The sequence below is a fragment of the Choloepus didactylus genome, chromosome 16, assembly GCF_015220235.1.
Source record: "Choloepus didactylus isolate mChoDid1 chromosome 16, mChoDid1.pri, whole genome shotgun sequence".
NCBI lineage: Eukaryota > Metazoa > Chordata > Mammalia > Pilosa > Megalonychidae > Choloepus > Choloepus didactylus.
The window spans coordinates 41,131,357-41,154,664 of NC_051322.1; positions in this window are offsets into that span (position 1 = coordinate 41,131,357).

Genomic DNA, 23,308 nt, shown 5'->3' on the forward strand with positions numbered 1-23,308 from the left:
CCTCATGAATTCTCCATGGCATTTAAAAAGCTTATCCTGGCTCTCTCTCCCTTGCCTTTTCCTAAGTCCCCTTTCTCTGTTGTTACTTGGGATGTGCTTTGGGAATGCAAATTATTTCTTTAACATTAGACCAAAGCAAAACATAATTAGAAAGGGAGATCAAAGAGACAACCTCTAATACATCTCAAGGCCAAATATGAATGATTTCTGAATGATCTGCTACTCTACTAAATCATGTCACCCAGATAATCAAAAGTTATGCTTCCACATTTAATCTTGCATTAACCCCCACATTTTGAGAAGGATAGTGTGAGTCTTTCCAGAAGAGTATTGATCTCCTTTAACTCATTGCAAGTTAACTCTCTGGCTTGGCAAAGCTTCTTCTAAGACCTGGCCTGAAAGTTAAAAAGCATGAGGATATTTTAAAAGACATAAATAGAAATAAAAATTGTAAAGCAATATAAAACAAAGCATTGACTAGATTCATTGGTTTTCACCTTTGCAAACTCTTTGGATTGAGAAAAGGAGGAAGGATTCACCACAATAGCAGGAAGGAAGGACTTGTCTGACATTGTCTGATGGGCCTGCAACTTTCCTGAGAAAATACCTGCTGGAATTGTGAAGCTTAATGAAAGCAAGCACCATATTTTGCCTTAAAAGAAAAATAAAATATAGAGTTGCACTTCTCTTTTAATCTTCGTACACATGAAAGCCTATAACAAATGGAAATGGAAGGACCCTTTCCACAGCAAACAAACAAAATCAAGCAAACAAGTAAGGTAAGGAGAAACATAGTTGGAGTTAGACCACTGCAGATGAAGAAACTGTGCCCTAGGGAAGTAAGGTGATTTGCCCAGGGTGACACAGTCTATTCAACTTGTCAGAAATATAGCAAAAAATAAAAATAAAAAAATAATAAAAATGGTTAATTCCTGGCTCCTGATTCCTTTCACTACATCATCATGGAATGAGAACACTCTCTGATAGAAGTAGTTCAGATTGCAGGATGTATTTTTAAGAGAAGTATGGAGGCATTTTTCAGAATAGGAGGTAGCTCAAAATGTAGGATTATCTAGATAAAAGAAATTGATTCAATGACTTTCTGCATGTCCCTCTGCCCCAGAAAGAAGATTCAATGATACCTGTTTTGGAAAAGTGTTGATGAAAAAGTCAGAAGATTTCAACAATGGACATATGCACCAACTTGGGGTAAATAGCAGTTCCAACTTTTTATAAGAACTCTCACTAAAGAAACTCAGTCCCTAAGAAGAGATGTCAGATTGGAGTGTAAAATGCTCAACAGCCCAACATGCAACCAATTTTGTGACCAGGTACATTTGAAATCTTGGCAGATGAATCAGCTGGAAAACCTGAAAGTGTTGTTGATACAGGGGCAAGTTATGTGTGGAAAACTTCTACCATCCTAGAATTCCACTAATGAATTCTGTATTGCCTTCTGTCCCAGCGATTTGGGGAACCTGAGTTACTATTAGTTTTGTTTCATAATTCATTAGTTTGATTGAGTGTCCCTAAGCTGAACATCTGGAGATAAATGAAAGGTATATAAATAACAATCATATTTTTACACGATGGAAAAATAAAAATTTATTTTGGAAAATTCAACCATAATAAACTATTCTAGAAATTTTATAAATGAAAGGAAGCTAACCTTGTTCTACTTTATCACAAATCTAAGCAAAATAGCTTCATTAGACATATTTACAAAGTTCTGACTGGATACATGTTTTACCTGGTACCTTTTTAAAGTGTGTGACTATCTTACTGGAGTATATAACTGCATATTATTTATATAATTATATGTATACATATATATGTAAATACACATATTTATTGCTCAAAATATTTCTATGAAGTGAACATATGTTTGTGGATTTTTTTCTGCACTCTGATTTTTGTGTCAGATTCCTAAAGTGGAGGGAGATTGCAAAATCCCCTGACTGCTCCATCATTGTATTTCCCACAGAATCAAGCAGAGCATGGTACTTTGTACATACTCAACTGATAATAAAGCTGCATCATTTCTTTCTTCAAAACTTCCCAATGGCTTCCAAATACACTTCAAATTAAATTCCAAATCCTTACTGTTGTCACAAGGCCTTACCTAATCTGCCTTCTTCCAACCTCATTTCAAATCATTTTCCCCCTTTTCCTCTTCCCCTAGCCCATTAGATTCATACTATTTTTTGGTTTGTTTTGTAAGCTGAACACCATGCAAACTGTTCCTCCCTTAGGCCTTTTGTCTCTGTGGCTCTCTACCTAGAACACTGTGCTCCCAGAGCTTTTTCAGGTGATTCCTCTGAGGGGTCTTTTCTGACCAGGTAATCTAAAAGAACTCCCTTCATCCCAGTGACATTCCTGTGACATCCTTCTGAGCTATTATCTTCGGAAAATTTACCTTTTTTTTTTTTTTGCAATTTATTTGTTTACTTTAAAATATTTATTTACTTTTGTGTTTGTCTTACCCCGTAGAACATAAACTCCCTAAAATCAAGGATATTTTTGGTTCTATACCCCTAGCTCATGGAAAAAGTACCTAACTTAGCATAGGTGCCAACTAAATGTGGAATGACTGGATGAATGAATTCATTGAAATAATGAATTAAGAAGAGGAGAGAGAGGAAGCATATCCCTATTCCAGAGTATCCTGTAACATCTTAGTTAATGTGGGTCACTCTCTCTTTCAGGGGAGAGGTGTGTGGGCTGAGCTCTTTCCTTTTCCAGTGATCTCAAGGCTTAGGGAAATTAGGATGACTAGCTAAGATGCTAGACCTCTTCAGCTTTTACAGAGCCTGAGGAAAGCCCATTATTGGTCTCTGAAAGATAAATCTTGTATTCCTTTTTTAATACTCTGCCCAAGTGATTCCACCCTATTCCTATGGAATAGGGTTCTGATATTTAAGGTTTGAACCATCTCCACAGCTGATTCTGATGCCTAGCCATTTTGGGAGTCAACGAAGATAAATTCCCATTCCTTCCTTTAGGAGGCACAATGTACAATCTATCTCTGATTCTGTGGTGCAATGAAATGTCTTTATTCAAGTCTCCATATAGATTCATCTGATGCTGGGAACCATGGTGAGGGTAGAGGTGGATGCCTCAATTAAACAATATCTCTCTAGGACCTCTTATATTCTTAGTAACATGTTGAAGTCTATGTAGTATAAAGGAAGAAACTTCATGACATGGATTCTCCTTCAAGTAACTAAATGTTACAGTAAAGAAACAGGCTTATGGGACACAATCAGATAATTATATACCACCAAATTGAGTGTGGTAGCATCACAGCCCATCTTTCCTTGCTATTTTCAGAGTTATGACTCTGGACTGGATGGACGCTGATTCAGGACTTTAGGTGGCTGAGCTCACCTTAAAAGTTCTGTGTATGTGTGAGCTGTACTGAATGTAAGAATGTTTAGATTTCAACTGTGGATATGCACAAAAGTAAAGAAGGTTCAACATGGCCAGAGCCAGAAATCACTTAGTTCCAAGGCTCACTTATTATAAATAGGGTTCAATAAATCATTCTGGTCCCTTGGTATCAGTTTCCCTATCTCCAATGCAGAATAAACCTAAGTTTAATTATGGAATGACCAGGAAACCCAGTGAGAATCAAAATCTTTCAGAAATAGAGATGACAAATAATACTTTTTTGATGTATGGACAATGAGATTGATGTGGCCTGAAGTGGCCATAAAAGGTTTGATTTTGGAAGTGAGACTGGTATTTGTTTCTGAAAGGCTCTTAATATACTTATGAGTGGAAATGAGTGAGGACATCAGCTGAGTGAGGTGATGAAAATGGCACTAATAGAGACAAAACATAGGATGCCCTTTCGGAAAATTCTATTAAACTATATTTACTCACTCAACATTTATAAAGCACCTCAGGTACATTGTTGGAGGATCAAAAAAAAGCAGAAAGTGGCCTATCACCTAATTAGGAAGCAATGCAGGGGGGGAACATGGGCTGCAAAGTCAGGATTCAAATCTTTGCTGGCCTTTGGGCTGGTTTTATGACATTAGCCATGTTACTTAATTTCTCTGAATCTCATTTGTTAGTCTATGAAATGGAGATTAATATCTACCTCACAGAATTATTTTAAGATTTAAGTAAAAAAAAAGACTACCTACCTAGCTCAGTTCTAGATTCAATAAATCTTAGTAATTTTCCTTCACCTTGAAGGGACAGGGGTGTCCAAGGCCCTTTGATAGATCAGTTAACACAGTGTAGCTAATAAAATGTTATCACTACATCAAATTAAGGAACAGTCATGGTGTGGGCCCATCATACACTGTTCCTTGTCCATTCACAGCTAGAACATCACTTCTCAGAATTCAGTTCATTGCATTTAATTTTAAAAACATTTACTGACAACCACTGTGGGCCAAGCCTTGTGTTTGTGAAAGAGAAGATAGCATTCCTCATCTTTAAAAAAATCTCTAGTTGGAGAAACAATTGCAAATCAGCACCATAAAGCAGGCAGATAATAAAAGAATTAGAATTTGACTAAGTTTTTAAGTGGGCATACACTAAAGAAGGAAGAGTGGTTTTGAAGGACCTGGGTCTCACACTGGTTTAAGGATCCATGCACAGCAAATGAATATTTGGAAGGGGGATGGTGCATGGATGCTGAGACTGAGAAGAGAAAAGAGAGCTTTCAGGGGATGGAAACCACAAGGGAATAGAAATGAGCATGCCCTAGCAATGGGGAGTGAGATGCTATGCCTGACTGTAGTGAGAGATAAATTTGAAAAGTAAATTTGAGGTGAGATTTTAGGGTGTTCAAAAGGCAGGCTGGTGAGTTTGGAATTTATCTTCCATCTGAAATGTAATAACAAGCTTCTCTTTGCAGATGAAAGAAGAGATTTGGGGTCAGCCAGCCTCCTATCTCCAGTGGCTGACTCTAATGTTGAGCTCCCAATCACACCAGTAAAATTCACACCAGAAAGTATTACTCACAAAAGCTATATCATGTAGGAGGCCCGGAAATAGCACCCACCCCTACCTGTATATATTTAAAATATTATTTAATTTTTCAGGTAATTCAGTTAGGAACAACTTTTTATTTGAACACTGTTTGAGAAAAATATGGATCCCTCAAGCGAGCGCATATACAGAAGAGAGAAAAACACTGATCAAGCCTGTGTCATTCTATTTGATGCTCCTATCCTCAGGAAAGCAAAAAATCGGAAGGATTAAAACAGCCTAATAGACTTACCAGCCTTTACAAAACTCTATGAGATGTTTCTGGGGTGAAAATCAGCAATTTTGAATTCTGTTGAGCTGCAAATATTGTTTGGGCAGACTTTTTAATATTTCTGGTCCTCAGAAACCTAATCTTTTCCCATTTGGGGGTGACAGTGACCTTAAATCAGCTCTTCACAATCTGTTGGCAAGTAAAATCAAAATATATGCTTAGACAACCTTTTTTGCACATCTTCATGGAATGAAAAAATAATAATAAAAGGAGTTCTCAGCCCAGCATATAAACTATGTTGACAATTACACTTGGCCTGCCTAGACATTTCCTGTGCTAAGCTCCACGAGGGAAGTAATGCAAAGATGCCTTGCACATCGAGAAAAATCAATTTCCTAAGAGATATATCTCCATGTGTCATGATCCAGTGTATGACTGTGGCCTTTGATGTCTATTTAGCTGGCAGCAAATTTATAGCCATAACTTTTAATTCCCAGCAATGAGTGCAGCAAAAATAACTTAACAGTTAAATAGGAACCTTGTGCTCATTGGGTGACTGTAATCAACTTCCAGGAATGACCTTGAAATTGGACATTCCTCTCTGCTTAAGCACCATTAGCAATATTTTTCAGAAAGCAAACCATTTAGCTGGTTGGCAAAAAAAAAAAAAAAAAAAAAAAAAACGATAAAAATCTACTCTTGGCTACTCTCTAAATTGCATTGCACTATCTAGTCACCAGCTGAGGATGAAGAGCATTGTGTATTAAAAGATTTTCATTGTGTAATAATGTGAATACCAGCAGCAGTAATTATAAAATCAATAATTCGTAATAAATATGTCCTCTGTATATAATTACTAAATGATTGCAAACCCAATATTATGCACTAGTTAGAATGGAAAAGGTTGCCATTAAAGACTTTCTATATTACACATTATTGTTAAAATCTTAAACACCCTTGGGCAAATGAAGCCAAGCTTAATCCTCATCAGAATTAAACTAAATGCTATTTCTTTTTAAGCAACTTAAAAAGTATTTGATTCATGATGAAACTAATTATTAGATTAAAATGCTCATCTCCAACATGTCTGTATGTGTGGGGACTCTATCACCATAAACATGGTGTTGTCCCAATGGAGGAATATGTATCTCCATTCACTTGCTTCAGGAATTTGCCTAATTGTCACTCTAATGTCCTATAAATAAAGCCAAACCCATAGAGAAAATTTCATTAGTCCTTAACTTTCAATTCACAGCACAAGGAGGCATGTCCCTGCTGGAACTCTTGCTGAGTTTGCTTCCTGTGAAGATGGAGTGTGTTTTTTGTCTTTGATCACATTACTTCTGAATTGCCCATAACCCTGTGAGGTTATTGAGAATGGGTCACTACTGTTTACTGCTCTCCCTGTCAGTTCACCAAGGTTGAGCACTCACCAGAGGCACCACTCCGATTAGAACATGGTGTTTTTGGAGTCAGAAGACTTGGAGTTTAGTCCCCTAACTCCATGCAGTCTCCCTACAATTCCTCCCGGAGTATTTGATATGTGTATTTGTTAAGTTCCTTCTGTGTGTGCAGCCAGTCCTGAGCTAGGCAACAGGAGAGAAAAAGAGAAGAAATAACAACAAAAAATATGGTTCTTAGCTTGAGGCAGTATGTGATCTAATTGGGATCATGTGCATTTTCTAGAAGAAATAATTGTATTAGATACTGTCATGGTGGTCTAAAGCCTCATGAAGAAAATACTGATAATCTCACTTGATGAAAACCCTAATATGTGACCACATAATATAGAACAATCTAAGTAGCACATAACACGTCAATGTCAAACTCAAAAAGGACCCTGTGGGCTGCAGACTGGACAACTCAAATAGGTATCATGGACTCCATCTTTTTGGGGCTTATTTCACTGACCATTCAGACCTGAAATCTCACCTTCTTGACCCACCATAGGATGAAACGGTCATTAGTCCTACCTAGGATTTTGCTCTCTCCACTTTACATATTAACTCTCCAGCTAAGAATAGAAACAAAGAATCTATCTACTGGAGGAGACCACTGAGACCAGTTCTTGTCCAGACTTTGTTTTACATATGAGAAAACAGAGAAAAAGAGCTTTTGCATAGCTCCGTATAATCACAGTAGCACTTGGACAAGTTTAGGGCCCATTCGCGCATTAGTTCTTTTCCACTCAGCAAACATGCATCAAAGGATATGTCTTCAATGGAATCTCCATTTCTAATCTAGCCTTGCAACATGATTTGTATATAAATATAACTTGCAAGGATGAGTGGCTATAACACAATGTCAGTGACTTTTGTGTGGGTCTGATGGAAACAGAGAAGTGATCACAGCAAAGGAATGGTGCAACATATTTATCATTCTTCTGTTTGGTCTTGTGCAACCATTTGTACTGAATAGAAGAACTATATGCTGCTACATGTCATCAAAAATTGAGGACCTAGTCTCATAATTTTGAGAGGGTAAATTGATAAAGATTATTTTATGGCTATTTAGCATCAGCTTTAGGAATTAAAATAGCAAATCTATATTATTTGTACGTTTTAGGTTTAGCAATCCCACATCTAGTAATTTAGACTACAAAAATACTTATTCACATGCTCAAAGATGTACCTGCAAGCATTTCCATTGCAGCACTGTTTGCCACAGATAGAAAATGGAAACAATATGCATGTTTATCAGCAGCTGTTAAGAAATGTGAGGAATTCAATTCCACTGAATTTTATATTTGAAAGTGGATAAAATGGAAAATTTAGGTTGAATACCAGGAACAAAAAAACAATCTAAAGAATGGTACAACATAAAGAGTGAACCATAATGTAGATTATGGGCTACAGTTACTAGTATAATTTTAATAATATATTTCACCAATTGAAATAAAGTTACCACACTAATGCAGAATCTTAAATATAGGGACAACTATGTGTGTATGAGGGAGGAAATGGAAATTTTGTGCAGCATGATTTTTCTGTAAATCTCACTGCTTTTTCATTAACTGCTCTAATTAAAAGGAAAAGAAAAAAGAAAGAGTGATAGAAGTGTGGGAAAGAACTATACATCTTCAATGTGAAAGGCCTCTGTTGGTCAGAAGGAGAGACAGATACCTAAGGGGATGTCATTCCACTCCAATACAGGCATCAGGGTCGCCAGCAAAGGCATGACTCACACAGTCTTGGATGGAAAGACATTTTACACATGGAGAAGAGAAGAGACTGAACAAGGTCAGCTTCACTAGTGGAAGTCAGTTCGGTTCCTCATAGCCAGAGTGCCTCAATCCGCGGCCACACAGGGAGATGTTCTGGGTTCAGCACACCTGGCTTTTGTGCCTCTGCTGCCTCAGTGGAGAAGCCCTGCTCCCTCCCTGCCAGGGATGACTGTACCACCAGAGTGTGAGCTGGATGCTGTAAAACGTGCCCACCAGAGTCTGTTTCTGGCGAGTATTTACATGTGCTTGGGACAATAGGGGAAGGAATGTACCATAGTCCCCTTATCTACTGGGGGTGTGTTATTACCCCACCAGGCTGTCACACCTGGTCCTGAGCACAGGATGTTTGTAGGTCCCAAGGAATGGCGACAGGTCCTGGTAGGGCTGCCCCTACCACAAACTCCAAGATGCATCTTAAGGAAAACAGGAAGTCTCAGAATAACATATGGAGTAAGAGTTCTCTTAATTTAAAAAGAAAAGTATGTACACACATGTACATATATGCAAATTCATAGGAAAAAAAGACTGTAAGGAGGCATGCCGAACTCTTTATGGTGCTTATCATGAGGAAGAAGAGTGCAGGTGAGGATGTGAGGAAAAGGAATATTTTGCATTTTAATTTATATGCCTCTGTATTTTTTCAATCCTTTTAAAATTGTTACATGTACTTCTAGTTTATTTTCATTGCTGAATAACATTCCATTTGGTAAATGCACAGAGATGAAATGCTGAGTGAAAGAAAAAATAGAAAAATACATTTCAATGTTTCCATTTTTATAAAATTCAGAAGTAACAAAAACTGAAGCCAAAACTAAAACAAACAAACAAAAAACACCACCACCACTTATATTGTTTAAGGATGTATATATAGTTGGTGATACTATAAAGAGAAACAAAAGTATAATTATCACAAGAGCCAGGACAGTGATTTTCTCCAAGAAAAAGGGAGGAAGTTTTTTATTTAAAGATGCAAACAGGGTGGGGAACTCCTGGGTGTTAGCAAATGTTCTATTTATTGACTTGTGTGGCAGTTCTATAAACTTGCATTAATATTTAATGCCCCACCAAAAGCCATATTCTTTAATGCAATCTTGTGGGGGCAGATGTATTAGTGATGATTAGGTTGGAATCCTTTGACTGAGTGTTTCCATGGGGATGTGACTCAATCACCTGTTGGGTGAAACATTTGATTAAATTATTTCCATGGAGTTTGGACCCCACCCATTCAGGGTGGGTCTTGATTCTTTTATAAAGAACTCACAAACAGAAGGACCTCAGAGCAGCTAAGAGAGACATCTTGGAGATGGCCATTGAAAGCAGACTTTTGCTGACACTTTGGAGATTATACCCCAGTGTTTGCTTTGGAGAAGCTAAGGGAGGATAAAATGCCCCAAGAGCAACATTTTGAAGAATGCACAGGAGCTGCGAGAGGAGCTGGAACATAACCCAGGATCAGCAGATGCCAGCCACATGCCTTCCCAGTTAACAGGTTTTCTGGATGCTATTGGCCTTCCTTAAGTGAAGGTATACTCATGTTGGTGCCTTAATTTGGACTTTTTCATGGCCTTCAGACTGTAAATTTGTAACCAAATAAACTCCCTTTATAAAAGCCAATCCATTTCTGATGTTTTGCATAACAGCAGCATTAGCAAACTGGAGCATTTAGAAAAGCAGGAAAGAAGACCTCACAGAGGATCTTTGATATTCTCCCATTTCCCTTCACTCAAATATCCTTTCTTTCTTTTTCTGTATCCTGTTCATCTATGCAGTAAGTTTGCTTTTTCCATCACTTAACTTCTCAGTGCCCTCAAATTAAGTTCACTCACAGTGCCTTATTCTCCAATTTTTCCTTTCTTTCTTTAGCTTGCTAATTGGCATATCCAAAATTTTCCATTAATGTTTCATTTTCTTGGGGCCTGTATCAGTTATCTATTGCTGTGCAGCAAATCACACTAAAGCATGGTGGCTTAAATGAACAAATCGTTATTATTGCTCATGAGTCTGTGGGTAAATTGGATGGATCTGCTGGCCTGGGCCAGGTTTAGCTGATTGTAAGTAAATTCACTTTTGTATCCGAGATTAGCTGGTGGATCCATAGGGGCTGACTGGTCTAGATGACCTCAATCATATGCCTGGCAGCTGGCTGTTAACTGGGGGCAATGGGGTGACACGGCCACTTGTCCCTCATCATCCAGCTGCTATTTTGGGCTCTTTCATATGAAGGCAGCAGGGTTCCAAGCAGGAGAGCAGAAGCATGCACAGCCTCTTGAGGCCCAGGCATGCAACTCCGGGAAAGTATTTCTAGTTTATTATCCACTTTGGCCACAGCATTGTGGGATGCGGTAGAATATGCCTTCCTTAGGGGCCACACAGTTTTTGTAGCCTACTTCTTGCCCTTGCAATTGAGTACCCAAAGTTGTTTTAAGGCTTGAACAACTAAACTGTATTTAGTCCAGGCTTAAATTCTTTGACAATAAAATTCTCTAAAATAGTAGTAGACTTCAGATGTGTTGTCTCAAAGTTTTTCCATGTGCCAGTAATCGCACCCAGAGTTCGTCCTACTGGGATCCAGATGTACTCTGTTTTTCCAACTCCATAAAGCCTTTTATTTTGGATTTGCTCCTTCCCCCAGTCTGTTTGAAAACTAACCAATTCTCTCCCAATCTCACCTCTTTCTTGTATTACTTTGCTACAGGCCATCATTAGAAGCCAACTCACTATCCCACTGAATCTTTCCACCCACTTCCCCTAGAGCTACAAACTCAGTGGAAAAAGATCTGCCTTCCAAGTTATTGCACATGGCAGTTTTACCAAATATTTTGCTGTGTGTGTTTTCTTGTTGCCTACTGTCTAACACTAAACTAGTATCACAAATGTTAGGCTTTAATTATAACAAAACCTAATTTCTATTTTCAATTTATTTGTTAAAGTAACATTAGGTGCTATTATAAACTAAACCTTATCTCAGTGGCTTAATACCCTAAGGGTTTATTTATATCTTGTTCAAGCCAACTGAAATGCAAGCTAGGTTGGCAACCTTCCACATTGGATTCAAGGACCCAGGCTCTACTTCCATTTTGTGACTCTAATATCCTCTTCAATCTCAGCATCCCTTGCTAGATGCTCTCCATCCATCCAGCAGACAAAATGTTATAGACAGTGGTGGATTTTGCAGGAGAATTCTATGGCTAGGATCAGGGCTAGGATCGGAAGAGATGCATCTTATTTCTGCTACCTTCCATTGACAAGAACCCTGTGACATGACCACACCAAGTTAGGAAATGTTCTCTAGCTGTGCACCTGGTTGGAAGACACAGGTTTGCTGAATAGATGGCAACCTCTGTCTCACACCTACTTCAATAACCTAAATCATACTGCATCTCAGAAATTTTCTATGTTGGATCATCCCATTCCTAACATCAGAGAGAGGAAGAAAACCCAAGAATTTTAAAGGGGATGTCATCTTTAAGGCAAATGTTTGGAAATGGAATCCAAGTTGTAAAAGGGACAGAGGCTCTTTTGGCACAAAAACAAAAATATTGTCCCTGGTAGGGAAGGATACAAATCAAAGAGAATCTATTTACAGAAAATCAACCTATGTAGAGTGTGAGATCAGTTTTTCTTTTTCTTTTTCCCATTTTAACACCCAAAACAACTGAAGGGAAGCAAAAATAAAACCACAACCTGGAGTGGTTGATTTTTCACTGCACTGCATTCTCTCCTCTAACCCCTCTGCCCCAAATGTTTCCTTCTCCTTTACCCAGAAGAAGGGACAGAAGACAAGCAAACATGACTCACAAACTACACCCAAATGCATGAGAATTTCTAAGACAAAGAGTCTGCTTGGGGTTTATGAAAAATTGGGCAGATCATGATGGTCAGAGGTAGGAATGAGGAGGCAGGGGTCCTGGTCCTTAGGAAGAAAGATGAAGGTAAATGGAGTGAAGATCTGGAGGCCTGATAAAATTATAGCCAGAGGACTAAAGAAGTGGTCAATGTCAGACCCTTCATGAACATATGCAATACCCACATGAAAACATGTCCAGTTCTGGAAAGAGATCCCTACCTCCAAGAATCTTGTCTTAGTCCAGAGGGAATGAAGTAATTTAATTAGTAGATTATCACATGACTGCACCCATCACTTGTTTCTCCTCTTCCCCAAGTCCATATAATTTGGATTGCATTACTGAAACTTTGAGCATAGTGTTTGTGCCAGCTTGAATGTATTATGTCCCCCAAAATGCCATTATCTTTGATGCAATCTTGTGTGGGCAGGCCTATTAGTGTTGATTAGATTGTAATTCTTTATTGAGTGTTTCCATGGAGATGCAGTCCACCCAACTGTAGGTAACAACTCTGATTAGATTATTTCCATGGAGGTGTGGCTCCACCCATTCAGCGTGGGCCTTGATTAGTTCACTGGGGCATTATATAAGCTCAGACAGAAGGAGTGAGCTTGCTACAGCCAAGAGGGACACTGACGAATGCCCAGGAGCTGAGAGAGGAACTGCAGATGAGAGACAGTTTGAAGATGGCCGTTAAACATCTAACAGAGGTTTTCCGGACACCACTGGGCATCCTCCAGTGAAGGTACCTGATTGTTGATGCATTACCTTGGACATTTTATGGCCTTAAAACTGTGACTGTGTAACCAAATAAACCCCCTTTATAAAAGCCAGTCCATTTTTGGTGTTTTGTATTCCAGCAGCATTAACAAACTGGAACAGTGTTATTTACCTGTCTTTCAAGGTTTGGATGTGTATGGGTATGGAGGAAGTGTGGGTGAGACAAGAAAAACTTCGCCTTTCTATGTGGATGCAGGAAACTGAGAAACCTTCAATGTGGGTTACCTGGCAGATAAGAGACCCACAACAATCTCACTAGGTGGAGAAACAGGAAAGTTCATTCCAACTGAGCTTTCCACTGCCCAGAGGAGAGCCAAAGACACAACCTGGTCCTGTAATCCCAGAAACATTCACCTCACTTTCATATCTTAATGATCTTGATCTCTATATACTTGAAATTTTTATGATGTTTATCATCTCTGCTAATGATTTGGCAACTTATATAGATTAGCTCTCTTATTAAACGTATTTTCAAGTACTCAAATGGTGTGAATGTTCCTTAAGGGTCTTCATCTAACCTAAGCTAGTCCACATAGCATCTAGCAAAAGCTTTTTATCTAGTTGTTTATCCAGTAACTTTTTTGCTAAACTGGTCAATATTCTGAGTTCTAGGATACCCCCCCCCCCCATTTCTTTTGGCATGCATAAGACAAGGAATATGCTGGGTGTTGAGGAATCTGCTTTTCTGTGGTACAGAAAGTGAATCTGATTATATGCTAGCTATAAACAAGACAATATGTTTCTAATGGACAAAGTGCACCCAGTAAATTAAAAGGGCTGCTATTGTGCTTCCATAATTCTTGTTCAACACTCAAAGTGAATAAAATAACACAGTAAGTAAATAAACAAGTAAATAAAACCAACAATAAAATCTTTATCACTTCTCTCCGCCTAGCAATGTTATACACAATACATCTCTCATAGATTTCTTTCTCCAGTTTATGCTATTTCCCCTTTGGTGGAATGATATAGGTAGTAGCCTAACAAATTTTTTTTGTTTGTTTGCTTGTTTGCTTTGTTTTGTTTTATAGAAGGCTTTATTTTTGGAGGAAATTAATCAATAAGTAAATAAATAAATTATACAGCTTAGTTGTCAATGGACTAGATGAACTGAAATGCTACACCCACTTTGTAAAAGCACCGAGCTGCACTATTTCACACTTCACTTATTTGGAATTATTGTTATTCATTGTTGCTGGACTAAAGTGAGCTTTTCTTTGACTATTAAAAAAAAAATCAAATTGACAATATTAAAATGAAAAAATATTTAGCTCTTTTCATAGTAAAGGCCAATAGGATTACCACTTTAGCAGCTGTGTATGCATGAATAAAATGAATGGGTGCATTAAAAATGGCTTCTCTAAATAGATAAGTAAGTCTTTGCTTTGTTAAAATATAAAAACCTGCGTCAAAAATTCCTTCCAGCTTTAGAATGGTTATATTCTATTACTCTCTACTAAAAAATGTTCTATAAATAAAAACTTTCATTATGTTTTTATTTCTTTTACCTATTTAATAGGACAAATTTACAAGGTTTTGCTGGACTTACACCATCTATGAAAATTAATCATTTTTATATTAAATTTGCAGATTTTCATTTATTTATTGGCTTGGGGCAAGACATTTTACTTTTCTCCTAGAAGTATTAAAGAACTCCCATAGAGTAAATGAATTTCAAATATTAGATATCCTAGAAAAGTGAAGGTATAAACCTTCCTGTAGCTTGGAACATGAGTTGTTTGTTTATATTAAGTTGAATTGAGATCCACTAAAATGCAAGTCAGGAAAGTTAGTTTATGAAATGGCTTTCTCTGGCAAAATGACAGGAGTTATGGAAGATAACCTATGTGAATTTCTTGGATGGAAGGTAAATGAAGAAGGCAATGTGACAGGAGTTGCGGAAGGTAACCTATGCGGATTTCTTGGATGGGAGGAAAATGAAGAAGGTAATGTATCTTGTATGTTCTCCCACCTTTACAGTGTTCCTTTTCCCCATTACCTGGTTTGCTTCCTGTGAGTGTGAGTATATGCATGTGCATATGCATCTGTGTGTGTGTGTGTGTGTGTGTGTGAATTTCCCTATTTACAACCCTTGTTACGAAAGCTTAGTGTGTGATTATTCCTAGGGACTATAAACAGAGATGTATTAAAACTGTTGGCCCTTCCAATACTAAGTCAAAATATGTCCATTTTTTTCTTAATAAACCTTTTTTAAAAGAGTTTAGATTTACAGAGAAATGTTAACATTAATACAGAGAGTTCCCATACAGCCTTCACCTAGTTTGCCCTCTGTTGACCTCTTACATTATTTTGTTACATTACTTATAATTAGTGAACCAATACTGATAAATCATTATTAACTAAAGTCCATACATTCCCCAGAATCCCTTAGCTTTTTTCTGTCCCATTATCCCATTATGGGTACCATGCTACATTCAGTTGTCCTCCCTTCTTAAACTTCTCTTGGCTGTAACAGTTTTTCAGACTTTCCTAGCTTTTTTGAACTTGACAGTTTTGAGGATTAATGGTCAGGTATTTTATAGACTATCCCTCAATTTGAATTAATCTAGTATTTTTCTCATGATTAGACTGGAATAATGGGTTTTTGGAAGTGGACCATAGAAGGAAAGTGACATTCTCAACAAGAGTACATACTGTCAACATGAGTTATCATTGTTGATGTAGACCTTGATCACCAGGCTGAGGAGGTCTTTATCAGGTTGCTCTACTGTAAAAGTCATCTTTTTTGTCCCCTTTCCATACTGTACAGTTTGGGAAGAAGTCACAAGTCACAGCCGACACTTCAGGAATGGAGAGTTAAGCTCCACCTCCTTGACGGCTGAGTATCTATATAAATTATTTGGAATTTTTCTGCATGGGAGATTTGTCACTTCTTCCCCATTTTATTCAATTATTTATCTATATCAGTGAGGATTCATGGATAGTTGTCTTATACTTTGTGTTATAACTTAATCCTACTTTATGTATTTTATTGTTCAAATTGTTCCAGAACTAGAGATCAGAAGATCTTTCAGTCAGCTCCTGTGTGACTTTGACATACCCCACCATTGTCTGCGTGTGTGTTTTGAGCATTTACTTTCTTTCTGGTACTATAAGATGCTCCAGGATCATCTTGTATTTTCCCTGCCACAAGCCTCCTATTAGCCATTTCTCCAAGTAATGCTAGTCCCTTTTCTTTGAGAACAGTACAAGAAACTAAAATCTGGGCACTAGGTGTTCTTGTTTCTGCTTGGGTCTTGTTGCTTCTAGGACCCTTCGGAGCAAGGAAATGCATATGTGTATGATAGTCTATGTATACACACACACACACACACACAAACACATTTCTATGTGTAACATATCACGATTAAACCAAATACATGTTCATACTGATGTCGCCAACTCTAATCCATTACCGTATGTATCATTCTAGCCTCCTCCTCTTTCTTATCTATAAACTGCCTCTCCAACAGGAAGATACCTGGCTCACACCATCCTCCATCCATTGGTTTATGTGTACAATTCTAGTATACACAGCAGTATAGCAGTATCAGAATGGTTAACCTGTACCCTGTGGTAAACGACTTTATCAGCTAGTACAGTGTTTATGTGAAGCTTCTTTTGCCTTTAACTTTACAGCATCCCCTCATCTTTAAACTTCTTCTGGTCAGCACATTTCACTCCCACCAAATTCAGTGAGGTTGTGTCATATATCTGCAATACAAGTAGATGGTTTTTTCACATTTTGCATCATATCCTTTGATTCCATGATGTCATAAATGCGTTTTCTAAAAAAAAAAATGCATAAATTAAAGTTCAGTTTTTATGGTGTAAACTACAATGGGTTTTGGCAAATGCATAGTGTCATGTATCAGCATTAGTGTATCCTACAGATTAGCTTCACCATCCTAAAAAATCTCCTGTACTTGAAACTCTTTCCCCCTGAAACTGTGGCAACCACTGATGTTTTTACAGTCTTTAAACTTTTGCCTTTTGCAGAATTTCTTATTATTAGAATCATACTGTACGTAGCCTTTTCAGACAGCTTCTTTCACTTGGCAATATGCATTTAAGATCCACTTCTTTTCATGTCTTGCTAGCTCATTTCTTTTAAGCACTTAATAATATTCCAATATATGGATACACAATGGTTTGACTACACATTCACCTATTGAGTGATACCTTGGTTACTTCCAGTTTTTGAAGATTATGAATACAGTTACTTTCAACATTTATGTGCAATTATTTGCATGGATATGTTTTCAAATCAGTAAGTAAACACTAAGGAACAGGATTGCTGGATCATATGGTTAGCCTATGTTTAGATTTGTAAGAAATTTTACCAGACTGTCTTCCAAAGTAGTTGTACCATCTTATATCCCCGCTAATAATGAATGAGAGTTCCTGTTGCTCTACTCCTCTCCAGAAACTGGTATTGCTAGTTTTTCATTTGTTTTTATGTTTTTTTTTTGGGGGGGGCGGGGTTTAGCCATTCTAATAGCTTTGTAATGATATCTCATTATTGTTCTAATTTGCAGTTCCCCACTGGCAAATGATATTGAAGGTCCTTTTATAGGCCCATTTGCTACCTATATATCTTCTTTGGTTCAGATCTTCTGCTAATTTTTAAATTGTATTGTTTATTTTCTTATTGTTGAGTTTTAAGTGTTCTTTGTATATTATCGTTTATCAGATATGTGTTTTGCAACTATTTTTTTTCCCATCTTTGGCTTGTCTGTTTATTTTCTTAAGAATGATTTCACAGAGAATAAGCATTTTTACTTTATTAAAATCTATCTTATCGATATTTCTTTCATGAATAATGTTTTTGATGTTTGTCTAAAAACTCATCACCAAACCCAAGATCACCTAGATTTTCTAGATTTTATTCTAGAAATTCCATATTTTTTTCATTTTACATTAAGGTTCATGACCCATTTGTGTTAATACTTTATAAAAGATATAAGGGAGAATTGATGCATTGACACTACTGAGTCTTCCATTCCATGAACACAGAATACCTTCCCATCTTTGATTTCTTTTACCAGAGATTTGTAGCATTCTGCATACAGATTCTGTATGTTTTTTGTTAGATATATACCTAAGTATTTACATTTTTATGGTAATATTATAAATTGTATTCCTTTTTCAAAATTTCAAATTCATAGTGTTCATTGCTGTTATAAAGGAAAGCAACTGACTTTTGCATATTAACCTTATAACCTATTATGTTGCTATACTAGCTTATTAATTCCTGTATTTTTCTTCCTGTTGATTCTTTAGGATTTTCTACAGACACAATCATATCACCTGATAACAAAGACCATTTTATTTTTTCCTTCTCAATCTGTATACTTTTATTATCCTTTTCGTGTTTTATTGTGCTAGCTAAGACTTGCAATCAGAAATTGAATAGGAGTTGTGAGAGAGGACATCATTGCCTTGTTCCCTATGTTAGGGGGAAAATGTCCAGTTTCTCACAATTAAGTATATATTATTAGTTGTAGGTAGAATTCACCAGTAAAGCCATCTGGGCCTCTGCTATGGAGAATAACTCTGGGTGTGTTTGACAATGTTACCTTTTCTTTCCACTACCAAATCCAAGAAAGGCACTTTCTTAACTCTTCACAGTGAGAAACTGGTGAGGTTCCTGGAGGAGAAACCCACAAAAGTGTAGGTACCCGCTAAAATTGTGTCCCCAAGTGTTTTGAATTCTCATGCTAGTCCACACCCTGTCTCCAGCAATTCATCAAAATTACCATTTAAGTGTTCCTGCAAGTATATGGTTCAGGATCTTGGCTGTAACTGTATTTACCTCTCTCTCCAGATATTGGGTTTGCCCCATGACCTCAGTACTCTGATTGGTTTAGGAACAAATTGGTTTCAGTTTTTTCAGCTTTTTTTCTTGGTTTAAGGTTGGAAGGGAGGACTCCCAAGCTTTTTATATGTCAAACTTAAAATTTCATGTCAAATTTTATGGAACGGATGACTTTATCTGTTTTGTTAAAAGCAGACATTCTCATCTAATTGGCCATGTCTCATCATAACTTTTAAAAAATGCATATAATATCCCTAATCTAGCCTTGGTGTATGATTTTGGTTAAACAACTACTCTCTTATGCACAGTTTTCCTTATGTCATCCCGACACCCAAAAAAATGTATACAAGAACATGTGTAATATTACAACTCTAGAATTTTTTTTAATTCTTGTATGAAAACAAATTAATCCATTATGAGTAAATATAAATTCATTTGAAAATATAAAAATAAATAAATACCTTTCAAAATATTAAATTATTAAAGGCCAAAACTCTAACCCAAAGTACTAGGATATTTTTTTCTGAATTATTTCCATAAGCTATACTTTTTGGTATTGTTGCTATTTTTTACATTGTCTAATTGCTTAATTGCTTTCCCTGAAAAATTATACATTATATATTCATCACAATGCTTACACTCATCAAGGCCATAAAAATTCATTTCAGGAAAATGTTCTTGAATTATCATTTTTAAAAGTACTATTATATTGTGTTTCTTTGGCTTTCTTTTTTGGAGGTTCTTATTTGTAAAATTAAATTTCATAATTACGTTTGTTCTCATCTAAAGTACACATCTCTAGAATTTCAGGATTTTATGTGAATCCTTTGATATTATCTATTACAAATCTCAAATAAAATGGTATTCCTTCTAAGTACATCTCTGAAAAGTAGCCATATATTACTTAACAGAATATTTGCAATAGAGGATTCCAAGATGATGATGGTGAAAGAAATGGAAGAATTTGTGAATCTCTCTGAATCCCCCATTAAAAAATAGAGCAATGAGGATAATATGACTAAAACCTTATGGAAATCTACAAAATTAATAGTTGACAAGGTAGTCCCATGAACTCTTAAATATTGCAAGACTAGCATTGTATCATCTTCTCAAAGGAGTACGTAGAGAGCAGGCAAAAAACGGTCAACAGCCCTGAAAAGAAGAAAGCTCAAAAATAGCTAAAGAATACTCACTGGAAAAGGTATGAACAATCTGACAACAGCAGCTAGACTACAAGGGCCAATTACAGACTGTAATTTGCAGGTGAGTGCAAGGGGGATAAAGAAAAAGTCTGAAAGGTTTGGAGCTCTCTCAGTACTGTGAACACAACAAACCAAATGGAGCTCCCTGCAAGGACAAAATCCTACACTGAAAGAGGCTCCTGAGAGTAGGATCCAAATGAGCATAGCTGTGATACTGGAGGCAAAGCAAAGAGAATGTCTGGATAAAGGTAGAGAAGGGGATACAGGAGATAGAGCACCGAATGTCTGAGATCATATGTTTTCTATTTTATTACGTCTCTAAAACAGAAGGATCTCTAGAGGAATGAAGATAGAAAATTTTTCTTACCCTTCTCCCCCTTCTAAAAGGGAAACTAATTTCACTTTTAAAAGAGCAAACAAAAAGATAGTCAAATACCTTTCAATGTTTTTTTTTTTTTTTGAGAAGACGGATAAGATGCAGAATAATATACCTTGAGAAGCGAATGCAAGCCAGAAAGAAATGCCTTCAAAACAAATTTAATATTTAAATATAAAGTAAAATGAATTAAAACACATATGTAAATATATATAAGCCAGGGGTTTATATCCAGCCAAACTGACTTTTAAGTATAAAGGCAACACACAAATATCATGAATATAAAACATTTTGGTTTATATTTTTACCACAAGTCCTTTGAGGAATCTACCCAGAAATCATTTTTTTTTTTTTTAAATGACTAATGAGACATTGTAATGAGGACTAGGAAAGTATTCTAGAATATAAAGAAAGGAAGTTAAAATCAGAAATTAACTACATTGTTGCTCCTGATGAATTAATTGATCTAGAAAAATCATTATCAGTGGCAGCTATTAAAGCAAAAGGAGAGATAGCCAGACATTTCATATCTTCTGTTAGAAATTCACAATGCTACCCCTGAAGTATTCTTGCCCAAAAATATTTAACCTGTGATCAAGTCTCTTCATTTAATTCCAATTTATAGAAGATTCAGGAGGTAGAGGAATATTTTAAACATCACATGGATGCAATCAGCAAATCCATACTGGGGGAAACTCTACAAAACAAAAAATCCAATGAAGACTGACTGCATATTTGTTGATATTAAGAAATTACTGCTTATTTGTTTAGGTTAGAAAATGGTATTGAAATTGTGTGTTTTTTTAAAGAGTTCTTACCTCTTAGAGACACATACTAATATTTAGAGTTGATGTGACGTTATCTAGTATTTGCTTTAATATAATCTTGTGGTGAAATGGTTGGAGAAATAGATGAATACTGTTTGGTCATGACTTGATAATTTTTGAAACAGAGTGATACGTGCATATTAGTACATCATATAAGTCTTCTACAAAAATAAAATAAAACAAAACAAAATAGATCAATTAAAACTAAAACAACAACAAGACAGCAACAACACCCACCTCAAGTGAAGAGGAAAACATGAGAAGTTGGTACCTCCTATTGTTACACCTCCCATAGCTGAAGAGCTCTCAAATACACTGAGTTAAAAAAGGTTGGGAGGGAGGTATTACCCTACTATTCCTAACCAGGTTTTCTGGATCAACCAGATGGAACTGTATGACTTCATACTCAGCCTGGTCTTTTAAATATTTGGAAACATGTATCACTTCTTTGTTCTTCTTAACGATTTTTTCTCAGTACCAAACTCCTTCAATTTTTTTTAATTAAATTCAGTTCTTTTTTTATTTTTTATTTTTATTTTTTTTTTTTAAATTCAGTTTTATTGAAATATATTCACATACCATACAATCATCCATGGTGTACAATAAATTGTTCACAGTATGATCATACAGTTGTGGTTTCATCACCACAATCTATTTCTGAACATTTTCCTTACATCAGAAAGAATCAGAATCAAAATAAAAAATAAAAGTAAAAAAGAACACCCAAATCACCCCCCCATCCCACCCTATTTTTCATTTAGTTTTTGTCCCCACTTTTCTACTCATCCATCCATACATTAGATAACGGGAGTGTGATCCACACAAACTCCTTCAATTTTGACATTTGAAAAGTGTTTCCTTGTGGTTGCTTTCCTCTGGATGCAATCCTCTATGACAATTCCTATTTTAAAATATGTTTTCTTTTATCTAGTTGTACAAATTCTTCCATTTTAAATTCAGAATGCACATAGACTGTTATTTCATTTGATTGGTATATAACACTAACCATGCCCTCTAATATTTCTTTTTCTTATAGTGAGTTTTTCACAATAGGCCATAAGAGTAGAAATTGCTGGTTCCTTTAATAAGCTCTTGAATATTAAGATCCCATCATTAGGCAGCCACCACCTATATTTTGTGAATATTTAATGTTTGTTTGAAGTGACATTTTAAAAATCAATAATTATTAATTGCAAAAAAGAGATGAAAATTAATAAAGCATGTAGTCTGCAGTGAGGCCTTCATAAACACCAACTCTACAATTTTTCATGTATGCGCTCTCCTTTCTCAGGGGGTGGAAAATGCATCCTATATAATTTGAATTGTGAAAGTTATTCATTTTTTCCCAATTACTGGGAAGGGGTGGGAGAACCAAACCAATCAACAAACAAAAATAAACGAAGGCAGAGAGTCTCTTTCTTCTCCCTGTAACACCTCTCACTCTTGACGCCAGTCCAGGTTCTCAATAGCCTTTAAATACCAGTTCTGACTCCAGTCACTTCAAGTCTTTCTTGGTCATGAAAATCTCCCTTTTAAGGTTGGTTCTGGACTACATGATTTCCTACATGATCACATATGCTTAAATTAAATTAACCTTTAGTGTTTCCATGTGCACATTTGGCTCCCCAGTAAGAACATGAGCCCTCTGGGAGCAAGGGCTCTCAAAGGTGACTGGGACCTGGCCAAGCACCTATATCAAAATTCAAGACCCCAAGCTCCTGGACCCACCAACCTTTGCATCTTTCTTTCTGATATATGACCTTTGCTATAATCAAGCTACTCTACTCACCCAAACCAAATTTTACTCCTTTCTCTGTAAGTTTGCCCTAAGATTTCTTTCATCTAGCAAACATTCACTCTTCCTCTGTTTATATGTCTGACCCACAAGCTTATCTCATATCTTTCCCATTCCAGAAGACCTCAGTTTATCCCACTTGATTCACTCCTATTGCATTAATTGTCTATGTAGAAATCAATCATGATTTGTGTTTTCCATCATTTCATATGCTATTATGTACT